The sequence below is a fragment of the Callorhinchus milii genome, unplaced genomic scaffold (assembly GCF_018977255.1).
Source record: "Callorhinchus milii isolate IMCB2004 unplaced genomic scaffold, IMCB_Cmil_1.0 Scaffold5, whole genome shotgun sequence".
Classification (NCBI taxonomy): Eukaryota; Metazoa; Chordata; class Chondrichthyes; order Chimaeriformes; family Callorhinchidae; genus Callorhinchus; species Callorhinchus milii.
Genome location: NW_024704746.1, coordinates 64,774,922 through 64,789,501, shown reverse-complemented (window position 1 = coordinate 64,789,501; position 14,580 = coordinate 64,774,922). Strand labels below are relative to the sequence as shown.

Below are 14,580 nucleotides of genomic sequence, written 5' to 3'. Positions count from 1 at the left end.
CAGAGGGACGGATGTGGGGGTTGGAGGGGAGGGGGTATAGGGTGAGGGGGGGTAACGAGGGAATTGCTAACTCTAGTACGTAACCTATCCTGCATTTTCTTTTAGCAGTAAGTAGGAACCTGGTTGTTAGTTGATTGGTGGGTCACTTTTCCGGAGGTAATAATTCTTTAAAGACAAATAATTATAATAAATTGGTCACTTTAATCCACGACTGTTTGTGGGACACTGCTGTGCGCAATCGCCCACAAAATATACAGTCAATTGACTTTGCGGTGTGTATTCTGTGAAGAGCTTTGAGACGCCTCAATGGCGTGTTAAGGCGCTGTATCAAATGCAAGGATTATTATTGTTATCATTATTGGTGACGAAAAAGTCGTGATAACTACCCTATTATCTAAAAAAAAATCAGAATCTCTTTAAGACTTATAAGACATTGTCATGGTATCACAACTTATCTGCAACTGGTATCTGCGACCGCAAAAAAACAGGATGTCTCTGCAACACATGGTGTTTTGAACAAAAATCAAAAGTTTCTGGGTTTGCTTTGAGCAAAGCCTTGAGGCAACATCTTTCACTGGGTCTTAAAATCCGTCTCGTTCGCAGCGAATTATAATGATCCTCGCGTTTGATGCAGCACAACTTTCTGACCTCACCCACTGGAAGGTCTCAAAGAGCTTCACGGGATTTACTGTAAATTCTAATGACTATATGCGTTGGCAAACATGACGGCCACGATGCACACAGCAATGTCCCACGAGTGTGTGTCAGCCTGGCGCAGTGTCGGCATTCTCGCCTCGAAGTCAGAAAGTTGTGTGTTCAAGTCCCACATCGGCTCTTGGAAGCACACAGTCCAAGCTGACACTTCAATGCAGCGCCTTATCAGGTGGTGGTTGAGTCGTCTGAAAGCCCTTCACAGAATATACTGTAAAGCGAATTGACTGTATATTTTGTGGGTGAAACACGGCAGACAATTGTGCACAGCAGCGTCGCCATAAACAGTCGTGGATTGAGTGACCTGATTTTTTTTCCTGAAGGCATTATTACCCCCCAGAAAGTGATCCGCCAATTGACTAACAACCGGGTTCCTGCTTACTGCTAGGTAAACAGAGACGCGTGTGTGTGGAGTAAGGAAACTTGCCTAAGGTTTCGCTCTGCCCGGGAATCGAACCCGGGTCCTCTTGTTTGCGAAGCGAGTGCTCTAACCACTGCGCTACAGGACTCGGCTTCCGTTGAATTAATGGGCAGCGAATTTGCTTGAGATCACAGCTGCAGATAGGTCGGCCTGTGGTCTTGATCGCGTGTTCAAATTGGCACCTTTACTACCAGCTCAGCACTTGGCGTTCCTAGTATTGACCTGCAGCACTTATCTTACTCTAACGCAAAACTGTATTTTCGCCTTTCTTGAGTGCTGGATTTTCACACCTTCTTTATCACTTGGAAACTGCACGCAAGTGGAAGGTCGTACAAAAATCTCGCAGCCCACATCACCTCCTAGCCATTTCCTTTCCCCCCAAATGTCTATTATTATGAGTACAATAAACCAGGGTGTGAGTTACACCACGTAACAAAGATTGCGAGACAAGCGGGCTCGTATCTAGTCGGTCTCATGCAGATCACTGACTAAATTGTAATAAAACTCTCTGCGGTAATCCGACCTGATCCTTAATCTAAACAACCCCTCCCCCTCTCCCTCTCTCCTCGTCCCGATTAAGGTCGTACGCTTGATTTCAGATTAAGTCGTAAACCAATCGCCGCGCTGAGGGATCAGTGGTCGCTGGAGATTTAAGATAAGAACCTGGACTAGCAAGCGGCAGCTAATGCAAGAAATTCAGTAGGAGTTTCATTGCAGACCCAGAATTTGATAATCTCATTTCCTAGCAATCGCTTTTCAGGGAAACACGGTCTGTGGTCAGGGCAAGCAGTTGGCTTTTGGGGTCTGCAAGCACATATGTGTGCGCGTGTGTGTAACTGTGTGTTACTGTGTGTGGGCTGTGTGTGTGTGTGTATGTAATTGTGTATGTGTTTGTGTATGTAACTGCGTGTGTGTGTGTTTGTGTGTATGTAACTACGCGCGCGTGTGTGTATGTATGTAACTGTGTGTGTATAACTGTGTGTGTGTATGTAACTGTGTGTGTATAACTGTGTGTGTGTGTAACTGTTTGTTATGTGTGTGTGTGTGTGTGTGTAATTGTGTGTGTGTGTGTATGTCACTGTGTGCGTGTGAGATAAATTGCATTCACAGCTTGAAATTCACAGGCAGTAGGTCACAGACAGAAAAGTTGGGTGGGAGTCTTTGTGTAAAACCCTCTGGGACACTACCCTGTATGAGGAGCCTATCTAAATGCAAGCTGATGATGTTGTTGTTAGTTTCAAAACACTCTGCAACTTAAAACTGCATAATCACTGCTTACAAAATACACACAACAATAATAATAATCCTTGCATATGATATACCGCCTTATCACGTCGAGACGTCTCAAAGCTCTTCACAGAACATACTGTAAAGTGAGTTCACTGTGGATTGAGGGACCACATTTTTTAATATATATATATACATGTATATTCAGTGAAGCACTTATTATTATCGTTATTATTAATATTTCAGGAGACACCAGTGTTATCAGAATATGAGTGCGTCAACCACATACCTTGTGAATGAATTTAAAGAGCCTACAGCTTTCTTTTAAGTGCTATTAAGTGAGCCACGTCATAGCATGCCTCATACAAGTGGAATGAAAAAACAACATATGTTCATTGTGAACATACACCTCCCTTTACTAATAATGTATGTTTCCTGCACCCGTAGGGTACTATTATAACTAGTTATAAATAGTCTCATATTTGAGGAAGGGGTGCGAGATGGTTTATCTGCCGCTATTATTCAATGAGAATCTCAATAACAACAAAACTAGTGCCAGCCACTAACAAGCACCTTTAATAATAATAATAACCTTTGCATTTGATTTAGCGCCTTCTCATGTCATTGAGACATCTCAAAGCGCTTCACAGGATGTACTGTAAAGTGAATCGACTTTGAGGCGCCCCATTCAATATTGCCAGCCATCTTTGTAGCTCGGAATGAACTCAGCTCACACCCACCAGACCCTGATTTAAACCATCTACAACCAGCGAACAAAAAAAATCTTTAAGAAAATTAAGATTAATTTGATCACTCAACCCACGACTGTTTGTGTGGACGCTGCTGTGCGCAATTGGCTGCCGCGTTTCGCCCACAAAATATACAGTCAATTCACTTTACAGTATATGCTGTGAAGCGCTTTGAGACGTCTCGAAGACGTGATAAGGCGTTGTGTCAAACGCAAGGATTATTATTATTATTATTAAACTGATGGACGGGAGTGATTTGTCTCGAATAAATCCTATTTAGGCAGTAGCCAACAACAATAATAATTTAAAAATTGTTAAAAAACAATATTCTTACCCCTCAAGCTTTCTATTTCGCGTTCCGACAAATCCGCGAAAAAATAATCTTACGGTTAAAAATGCCTTCAACCCAGAGACGAGTGCAGCGTTTTCATTCAGACAACACGCTTTGGAAAAGTGCCTCTTGTAGATTTGGGTTAAAACAGCCCAGAAGAACTGGAGACCATCCCGAGGACTTTAGGACCCAGCAGGAGCTGAGATCAGCGGAAGAAAATGCAACCGGTGGGTTTAATTCAGCAAATCTGATAAATAATTATAATCCTTGCATTTGGTATAGCGCCTTATCACGTCTCAAAAGCGCTTCACAGGATATATTTTTGCGGGCGAAACACAGCTGCCAATTGCGCACAGCAGTGTCCCACAAGCAGCCGGGGAGGGAGTGACCAATTTTATTTGGGGAATTTGTTGGCCAGGGACACCGGGAGAGAGAAACTGCCTTCTCTTTTCGAATGGCGCCGCGGGATCTTTAACGTCCACCCGAACAGGGCAGACGGTGACCTCGGTTTAACGTCTCATCCGAAGGACGATATGGGGGCTTGAACCCATAGCTGTCTGACTCAGGGGTTGAGGGCGCTGCCAACTGAGCCAGGCTGACACACAATAAAGCAGCTGTAATAATAGTAATAATAATACTACTGCTAATAATAATCCTTGCATTAGACATAGCACCTTATCCTTTATCGCGTCATTGAGACGTCTCAAAAGCGCTGCACAGAATATACCGTAAAGTGAATTGATTGTATATTTGTGGGCGAAACGCATATGGCAATTAATACTGACGATGAATATGGAATGCGCAACGATGCTTTCACAGTGAGCACAGCATCCCAGCAGATGTGGATATTATAATATAATATGATATAACATAAGGTTCATTGTTACTCTCGCTAAGAGAGACAGAGAACCTGCCTAAAACACCCACCCCCACACACACCCCCACACACACACACACACAGGGGGAATCCTCAGCGCACAGGCATACAACACCACCTCTCTACTCCCTCGACAACGAGTTGCCTTGAGCCGGAGAGACAAAAAAAAATTATACATTAAAGAAAAAGAGAATGAGTTCATCCCAGAACAAGGAGTGGGGGGGGGTTAATAAATCTCTTTTGGGTCCTAGCGCCAGTTTTGATTCATTCACCTCTAATCTCAGTCCAGGATCGCATCGAATGCTATTCATCCAACCAGTGAGACATCAATGCTTTGACCCACCTTAATCTATTTGTAGGCTATTTAATAGCGCGATGTCTCGATCGATAACAATTGTATTTTAGGATCCTCATCCGCCAGAGGAAATATTCAGTTTTTCATTCTAATGTCCCTGTTATTATTTCCACTTATTTTATTAAATAAAAACACATAACCGGACCAGGTGGTGGGAAAACAAGGTTGCAGCTCCTAAGGTTGATTGAAGGTCTCTTTATTAGATTTCCAAATCGGAAATGTTTGAAAAGGGAAGTGAAATAAATATCTTTTGGGAAAGGTTTGGGATGGGGTTCGTCTTCTCTGCCCCCACAATATACAGTCAATCCGCTTTACAGTATATTCTGTGAAGCGCTTTGAAGTGAAGACGTATAAAATGAAAGGATTATTATTATTATTATTAATATATCAGGGTGTGTGATAGAGACCCCCCCTCCTGGAGGCATGGGGGGGTTGGGGTTGAGAGTGTGTCTGAGGGGCTGCTGTTACAGTGGTAGTTTTAAAACCATTCCCTTCCCCTCCAGGACCCCCAGGGTCGGGGTCGGGGTCAGGGTCAGCTGAAATGGGAGTCTTTAAAAGGTTTTTAAACCCAATTTTCTCTTAAAGCGTCCCTTTTTTTGGACAATAAAACTCCCATTGGCCCGGAGTTCTGCCTTTTGCAGGGGTATTTTCATGTCAATCTGCACTATAGAGAACACTAGAACATTTATCTCTCTTTCTATCTATCTCTCTCTCTCTCTCTCTCTCTATCTATCTATCTCTCTCTCTATCTATCTCTCTATCTCTCTATCTATCTCTCTAACACTCTCTCTATCTATCTCGCCGATAAAGCAACATCTGTCTGTCTGTGTATTGAATTGCCAAAGTGTTTTATCCACATTGTTAATCTAAATACGACATTGAAATCTGCTGAAGGAGAGAGGTGGATGCTTTTAATCCGAGGGCCAGAAGTCTATCCTGGTTAATGTGAGAGAAATATCCTCCCCGGGGAGGAAGGAGTTTTTTTTCTTTTTTTAAAAAAAAAATCAAAAAATAAATCTGTCTTCACCTCCCCAAAAGTCCCCTTACAGACTTCTCCGGAAAGAGGTTCGTTTTCAAACAGACAGATGCAAAGTTAACGAAGCCTTGAATAAGAATATTATTAGTTACATCTATTCCTTATTACTATTAATCATTTTAATTATGTGATTTTATCAGAGCGGAATTTCAGCTATTTTTAATTTCATTAACAGTTTGTCTCGTGGGTGTCTCTGGCTGGAGTCAAGTTATAATAATAATAATAATAATAATAATGATTATCATCCTTGCAATTGGAACAGCACCTTGAGACGTTTCAAAGCGCTTCATGGGATATATACAGAGCTGTAGAAGTCACTTGGCTACGTATTTGGTGGTGGGTGAAACTCGGAAGCCAGTTACGCAGTTATTTTAAGAGAGAGAGAGAGAGAAAAAATCCCTAACAGGAATTTGTGAAGTGATATCGCACAGAAACAGGCCATTCAACCCAACACTGGTCCATTCCAGTCTTTAGACAACTCACCAGCCTCCACCCCTCCTAATCCCCTCTCATTTAACAACAACAACTTGCATTTATATAGCGCCCCCTCACACACGGTAGTGTCCCAGAGAGCTTGACAGTGGCGGAGCAAGACCCCAAGCTGGGAGGAGGTGACAGTAGCCACGCTCGAAGAGGAAGGTCTTCAGCCGCGACTTGGAGACGGAGAAGGAGGAGGCGAGGTGGAGGGATAGAGGGAGAGTGTTCCAGAGTTTCGGGGGGTAGTGGCTGAAAGCGCGGCTACCGATGGTGGACGGGAAGGGAACAAGGAGCTTGCAGGTGGCCAGAGCTGGTCGAGCCGAGGCGGTGGGTAGCGGGCTGGGGCGTAAGCAGGTCAAAGGGGTAGGGAGATGCCAGGGCATGGATGGATTTCCTCCTCTATTCCCTTCTCCTTCTCGCCTGGAACTCCCAATCCACTGTACAGCGTGTTACGATGAATAAAAGCCCACGCCGATGCCACGTTGGATGGAGAGTCTGGCTTCTCTACTAACTATGCTGGTCCTCGCTCCCACCGGCTCCCATCCCAGCCAAGATCCAAAGCCAGGAGCAAGGGAATGCTTTGCTCTCCTCAGTCATCTCCCTCCCCCCAGTGGGGATGCACATCAACACAACTCAGTCCAGGATGGGATTTCCTGTATGATTTCAGGTGGTATTTAGACCCAAGCACTCAACTGGGGGGTGGCATTCTCTCTCTCTCTCTCTCTCTCCCTCCCTGTCTCTCTTGCTCCCTCACTGTCTTCCTCACTCCCTATCTCTCCCCCATCCCTCTCTCTCTCATCTCTCTCTCTCCCCCCTATCTTTTTCTCTCTCTCTCCCCCATCTCTCTCTCTCTCTCCCCCATCTCTCTCTCTCCCCCATCTCTCTCTCTCTCTTCCCCATCTCTCTCTCTCTCTCTCCCTCTCTCTCTCTCTCCCTCCCTGTCCCCCTTTCTCTCTCTTTCTCTGGGTGTGTGTCCCTCTCGCAAGAAATGTACTGCACTTGCATACCAAGCAGGTAGGGGGTAGAGTTGCAAGAGGAACAGTTTGCTCTGGGGTTTTAGAACAGGGAGAGGGAGAGGGAGTGAAATCTTCCCTAATTTCTATCTTGGCACTGTTACCCTATCCTATCCTAGCCTTGCAATGTGCCTTCCCCCAACCCAAACCCAAATGCAACCCCCCCACACACACCCCCACCCCAAAAAAAAGAATAAGACAGGGGTAGAATCAGTGGTCCTCACTCTTTTAAGAGCAGAAATGCCCCTGTTAAGCTGAATTCATATCACCCCAAACAAATCACTAGTTTTCCCTCTACTGGAGTGATCTTTCCCAGAAATTATCAACAGACAATGTCAAATCTATATATATATATATATACATACTAGTAAAAAAAAGTGGTCGGTGGGGGGAGTGGGTACAGAGTCAAATCCACAGCCTGGACAGAACAAGCATAGAAATAGATCAGATTCATTCCAGAGAAAGATTGCATGTCCCATCCATCTGTGGGCTTAAGACTTCCTAACATCTCACCTCTCCCTCCTTTCCAAGCAATATATCTGTCTGGGATGGTTGATTATCATAGCTTTCCATTCCTTTATGCCCCCTTGCTTCTTTTAAAAAGAACATATAATTGTGTTCCCTCCCTCCCCCCAACACACACACACACACACACATACACAGTTTTTGCCCTCAAATAAATATACATATATTTTTTAAAAATTGAAGGGAATATTACAGGCTTTAGGACACACGAGTAATCTTGGCTTTGGGTGAGGTGTTTGGTACCTGTAACTAACACAGGCGATTTCTCCCATCACTGAGGCAGGAAGCCAGATCTCTCAAGAGAACATATACAGGTATATATATAGAGAGAGACACACACACACACACACACACATGCACAGTGACATACAGAGACACACACACATGCATAGTGACATACAGAGAGACACACACACATGCACAGTGACATACAGAGACACACACACACATGCACAGTGATATACAGAGACACACACACATGCACAGTGATATACAGAAACACACGCACACACACATGCACAGTGACATACAGAGAGAGACACACACACATGCACAGTGACATACAGAGACACACACACATGCACAGTGACATACAGAGACACACACATGCACAGTGATATACAGAAACACACACACACACACATGCACAGTGACATACAGAGACACACACACACATGCACAGTGACATACAGAGACACACACACACACACATGCACAGTGACATACAGAGACACACACACATGCACAGTGATATACAGAAACACACACACACACATGCACAGTAACATACAGAGAGACACACACATGCACAGTGACATACAGAGAGACACACACACACATGCACAGTGACATACAGAGAGACACACACATATGCACAGTGACATACAGAGAGACACACACACACATGCACAGTGACATACAGAGACACACACACATGCACAGTGACATATAGAGACACACACACACAGAAACACACAGATATACCGAAACACAGACACACACAGAGAAATACACCCACACACACAGAAACACACACACACACAGAAACACAGACACACACACAGAAACACAGACACACACACAGAAACACACACACACACAGAAACACAGACACACACAGAGAGAGAAACACAGACACACAGAAAGAAACACACACACACATGGACACACACAGAGCGACACACAGAGAGGAGTACAAGTGCACACATATGCAATTCACACTCAAGTACATTTCAGGGCAAATATAACATAACGCCCTATTGTTTTTAAATGAAAAGATGTTATATGGAGACTCCGAGATTGAGAGACAGAGAGAGATGCAGAGAGAGAGGCAGATAGAGGGATAGAGAGGCACACAGAGAGAGAGAGGCAGATAGAGGGATAGAGAGGCACAGAGAGAGAGAGAGGCAGATAGAGAGATAGAGAGGCAGATAGAGATAGAGAGGCAGATAGAGAGATAGAGAGGCAGATAGAGATAGAGAGGCAGATAGAGATAGAGGCAGATAGAGAGATAGAGAGGCAGATAGAGAGATAGAGGCAGATAGAGAGATAGAGGCAGATAGAGAGATAGAGGCAGATAGAGAGATAGAGAGGCAGATAGAGATAGAGATAGAGATAGAGAGGCAGATAGAGATATAGAGAGGCAGATAGAGATATAGAGAGGCAGATAAAGAGATAGAGGCAGATAGAGAGATAGAGGCAGATAGAGAAATAGAGGCAGATAGAGAGATAGAGAGGCAGATAGAGAGATAGAGAGGTAGATAGAGAGATAGAAAGGCAGATGGAGAGATAGAGAGGCAGATAGAGATAGAGAGGCAGATAGAGATAGAGAGGCAGATAGAGAGATAGAAAGGCAGATGGAGAGATAGAGAAGCAGATAGAGAGATAGAGGCAGATAGAGAGATAGAGAGGCAGATAGAGATAGAGAGGCAGATAGAGATAGAGAGGCAGATAGAGAGATAGAGGCAGATAGAGATAGAGAGGCAGATAGAGATATAGAGAGGCAGATAGAGATATAGAGAGGCAGATAGAGATATAGAGAGGCAGATAGAGAGATAGAGGCAGATAGAGAGATGGAGGCAGATAGAGAGATAGAGAGGCAGATAGAGAGATAGAGGCAGATAGAGAGATAGAGAGGCAGATAGAGAGATAGAGGCAGATAGAGATATAGAGAGGCAGATAAAGAGATAGAGGCAGATAGAGATAGAGAGGCAGATAGAGATAGAGAGGCAGATGGAGATATAGAGAGGCAGAAGAGAGAGAGAGGCAGATAAAGAGATAGAGGCAGATAGAGATAGAGAGGCAGATAGAGAGATAGAGAGGCAGATAGAGAGAGAGAGGCAGATAGAGAAATAGAGGCAGATAGAGAGGCAGATAGAGATAGAGAGGCAGATAGAGATAGAGAGGCAGATAGAGAGATAGAGGCAGATAGAGAGATAGAGGCAGATAGAGAGATAGAGAGGCAGATAGAGAGAATAGAGAGATAGAGGGATAGAGAGATAGAGGGAGATAGAGAGATAGAGGGATAGAGAGATAGAGGGATAGAGAGATAGAGGGATAGAGAGATAGAGGGATAGAGAGATAGAGGGATAGAGAGATAGAGGGATAGAGAGATAGAGGCAGATAGAGAGATAAGATAGAGATAGAGAGGCAGATAGAGAGATAGAGGCAGATAGAGAGATAGAGAGGCAGATAGAGAGATAGAGGCAGATAGAGAGATAGAGAGGCAGATAGAGAGATAGAGGCAGATAGAGAGATAGAGGCAGAGCAAATAACACCCCTTTTTTAATAAAAAGATGTTATGAGGAGACACACATAGACTCAGAGACAGAGACAGAGAGAAAGAGAGACACAGAGAGAGAAAATTACATTCCACCCCTGTGTTTTTATATATAAAAAATAAAAGATGTTACAGTAATAACGACTAAGACCATCCGCAGGAGATAAACAGGAAACTGGGGCTGGAATAAGGGAACCCGACAGTGTGTGTTTGCGGTAAGAAAGCGATCCAGAATTACACAGAGAGAGAGAGAGAGAGAGACACTCACACACAGAGTGAGAGAGAGAGAGAGAACACAGAGACACTCACACAGAGTGAGAGAGAGAGAGAGAGAGAGAGAACACAGAGACACTCACACACAGAGTGAGAGAGGGAGAGAGAGAGAGAGAGAGACACACACACAGACACACACACACAGAGTGAGAGAGGGAGAGAGAGAGAACACAGAGACACTCACACAGAGTGAGAGAGGGAGAGAGAGAGAGAGACACAGAGAGACACACACACAGAGACACACACACACAGACACACACACACACAGAGACACACACACACACAGAGACACACACACACAGAGAGACACACACACAGAGTGAGAGAGAGAGACACAGAGAGAGAGAGACACACACACACACACACAGAGACACACACACACACACACACACAGAGTGAGAGAGAGAGACACAGAGAGAGAGACACACACACACACACAGAGACACACACAGAGACACACACAGACACACACACACACAGGACACACACACAGAGACACACACACACAGACACACATACACACAGAGACACACACACACACAGAGAACACACACACAGACACACACACAGAGACACACACACAGACACATAGAACACAGAGAGAGAACACACACACACACACACAGAGAGACACGCACACACTCACACAGACACACACACACACACAGAGACACACACACACTCACACAGACACACACACACACACAGAGACACACACACACACACAGAGACACACACAGAGACACACACAGACACACACACACAGAGACACACACACAGAGACACACACACAGACACACATACACACAGAGACACACAGAGACACACACACACACAGAGAACACACACACAGACACACACACAGAGACACACACACAGACACATAGAACACAGAGAGAGAACACACACACACACACACACAGAGACACGCACACACTCACACAGACACACACACACACACAGAGACACACACACACACAGAGAGACACACACAGAGAGAGAGAGAGAGAGACACGCACACACTCACACAGAGACACGCACACACTCACACAGACACACACACACACACAGAGACACACACAGAGAACAGAGAGAGAGCGAGAGAGACACACACATACACAGAGAGAGACACAGAGACACACACACATATAGAGAGAAAGTGGGAGACACAGACAGACACATACACAGAACACAGAGAGAGACAGAGAGAGAGACAGAGAGTGACACACACACACACACACACACACAGAGGGAGAGAGAGAGACACACACACAGAAAGAGACATACAGAGAGAGAGCGTGAGACACACACACACACACACACACAGAAAGAGAGACATACACAGAGACACACACACAGAGACACACACACACAGAAAGACACATACACAGAGACACACACACACAGCGATGCACACAGCGACACACACACAGCGACACACACACACAGAGACACACACACACAGAGACACACACAGACACACACACACAGAGACACACACACAGAGAGAGAAAGAGAGAGACATACAGAGAGAGAGAGAGAGAGAGTGAGACACACACACACAGAGACACAGACACACACACACACACATTCCAGATTGACACCTGGAGCGAGATGTTTGCAAATCAGACCCTGAGCATCGCACACTTACTGCAGTCAGTTCAAGCCTGGAGTCGGTGTGCGTGTGTGTGTGTGTGCATGGTGATGTATGTGTATGTGTGTGTGTGTGCATGGTGATGTATGTGTATGTGTGTGTGTGTGCATGGTGATGTATGTATATGTATGTGTGTGTGTGTTGTAGCCCCGCAAACATTTAGCAAAATTACTGTGTGCATTAATGTACAGCCCCATCCGCAGAACCAAACAGTGTCATCAGCAGCAGAGGAAGCAAAGATATAACCAGAGAGAGAGAGAGAGAGAATACCTTTGCTGTGCAAAGGTGGAGGCAACGTTATAGCTTATAGATAGACAGACAGACAGACAGACGGACGGATGGATAGATATATTTTTTAAATTAAAAAGAAAATCAAGATTTGAGGGGAGGGAAAGGGGGAGAGGAAAGGAGAAGACATGTTATCCTTACAATCTGATCACTCCCAAAGCAGGTTGAAAGCTCAAAAGATGAGTGTGTATGTCTGTCTGTCTGTCTGTCTGTGTAACATATATATATATGTGTATGTATAACCGTTGCATTTGTACAAGTTGTGATCTCTTACCTGTTTGCAATTGCTGTCAGTCTTGTCACCCCCCAAAAAATAAAGGGTCCAATCCAACGCCGCATTAACACACACACACACTCTCTCACTCACTCACTCACTCTCTCTCACACACACACACACACTCACACATATACACCAAATCCCCCACCAAACGCTTGGGGAAAGGCTTTTTTCTTAGATATCGTGGTCAAATCCTAGACGATTGCAGGAGGAGAGAGAGAGAGATAGAGATGGTGAGATGGTGAGATGGAGAGATGGATAGAGAGATAGAGAGAGATATCCAGATAGAGAGGAGAGAGAAGACAGCCTATTTGATCTACATCTGCTCAAAGCAACACTCCCACCCAGAAAGCAAGGCTTACACTAGATATAGAAGCATTTGCTCTCTCTCTCTCTCTCTCTCTCACTCACTCTCTCCCTCCCTCCCTCCCTCCCTCTCTCAATGAGTCGATCCCCAACACCACAGAGAAACGTTTCCACCTCCTAACTCCTTATTTGCTTCTCTCTTTTTTTGGAGGAGGAGGTTGTTTTGTGGGGGAGGAATGGGATTGGGGATTGGGGATGGGGGGGAGAGAGAAGGGAGATTCAGTCAAGAGTCCCAAGGTTGTCATCAGCTCACAAGGGGAGGGGAAGGGTTTTTTTTTTGGTGGGGGGGGGGGGGTTGGTGGGGTTACCCTCCCCTATACTGTATCTCTGTCCTCTCTCTCTCTCTCTCTTTTCCTGGTACAGCAAAGCAGGCAATCAGAGAGACAGACCAAAACACACACATACACACAGTCTTTATGCTCACTGATTATTCCCCCCACACCCACCCCACCCCACCACCCCCCACCCCCACACATCACCCCCCAAATCACTATTACCTCTGTCCTCTCCTGGCTCTCGTAAGAAGCGACTACATATCTACCACCAAAGCCAAGTAAGATAAGCAGAGAGAGAGAGAGAGAGAAAGTCAAACCCACACCACACCACACAGCCTTTCCTGCAAATATGCACACACTTGAGATGCCCCCTCCCCAAAAATGCAGACAACTTTGGGTTGCAAGAGGCAAGTGTGTGTGTGACTGTGTGTGTGTGTGTGTGTGTGTGTGAGGCTCCTGTTTGCAAATCGAAGCTTTACCCAATTGTAAGAGGGTAGGTTGGTACTAGTTATCTGTTAATGTTTTTACACACACACACACACACACACTGTTCAATCCTACTCATTACACTGCAGTGACGTGAAGCTCCTGTATTAGTTATACTTATTTAATTGTGGAGTTTCCAGTGAGGCTCTGTGACACACACACACACAGAGGGAGAAAAATAACATACACACACACAGAGGGAGTAAAATAACACATAACACACATACACACACACACACAGGGGGGAGAAAAATACACACACACACACAGGAGCAAAATAACACACACACACACACACATAACTGAGATGGTTCTGCCGTTAGTTAGTTAGTAGACAGATGCAATGTCGCCTTCTTTAAATTATTAATGACTGTTGGTCCGAATTGTGAACGAAGTTGCATTGCACTCACTGCTCACCACTGAAATACTTTACAACCGCACTAATCACTCAGACAGGTCT

At 44.9% G+C, this 14,580-nt stretch overlaps 1 protein-coding gene across 2 annotated transcripts in view; it reads right to left on the bottom strand.

Moving 5' to 3' along the window:
• The window catches only part of plxna4 (plexin A4), a 296,341-nt gene extending 283,279 nt beyond the window's left edge, over window positions 1-13,062 (bottom strand). For both annotated transcript variants that reach the window (XM_042335956.1, XM_042335955.1), the window contains exon 1: window positions 12,991-13,062. The gene's annotated coding sequence lies outside the window, so the exon portion shown is untranslated. The remainder of the gene's footprint in view (window positions 1-12,990) is intronic.
• Window positions 13,063-14,580: the final 1,518 nt, after the last annotated feature.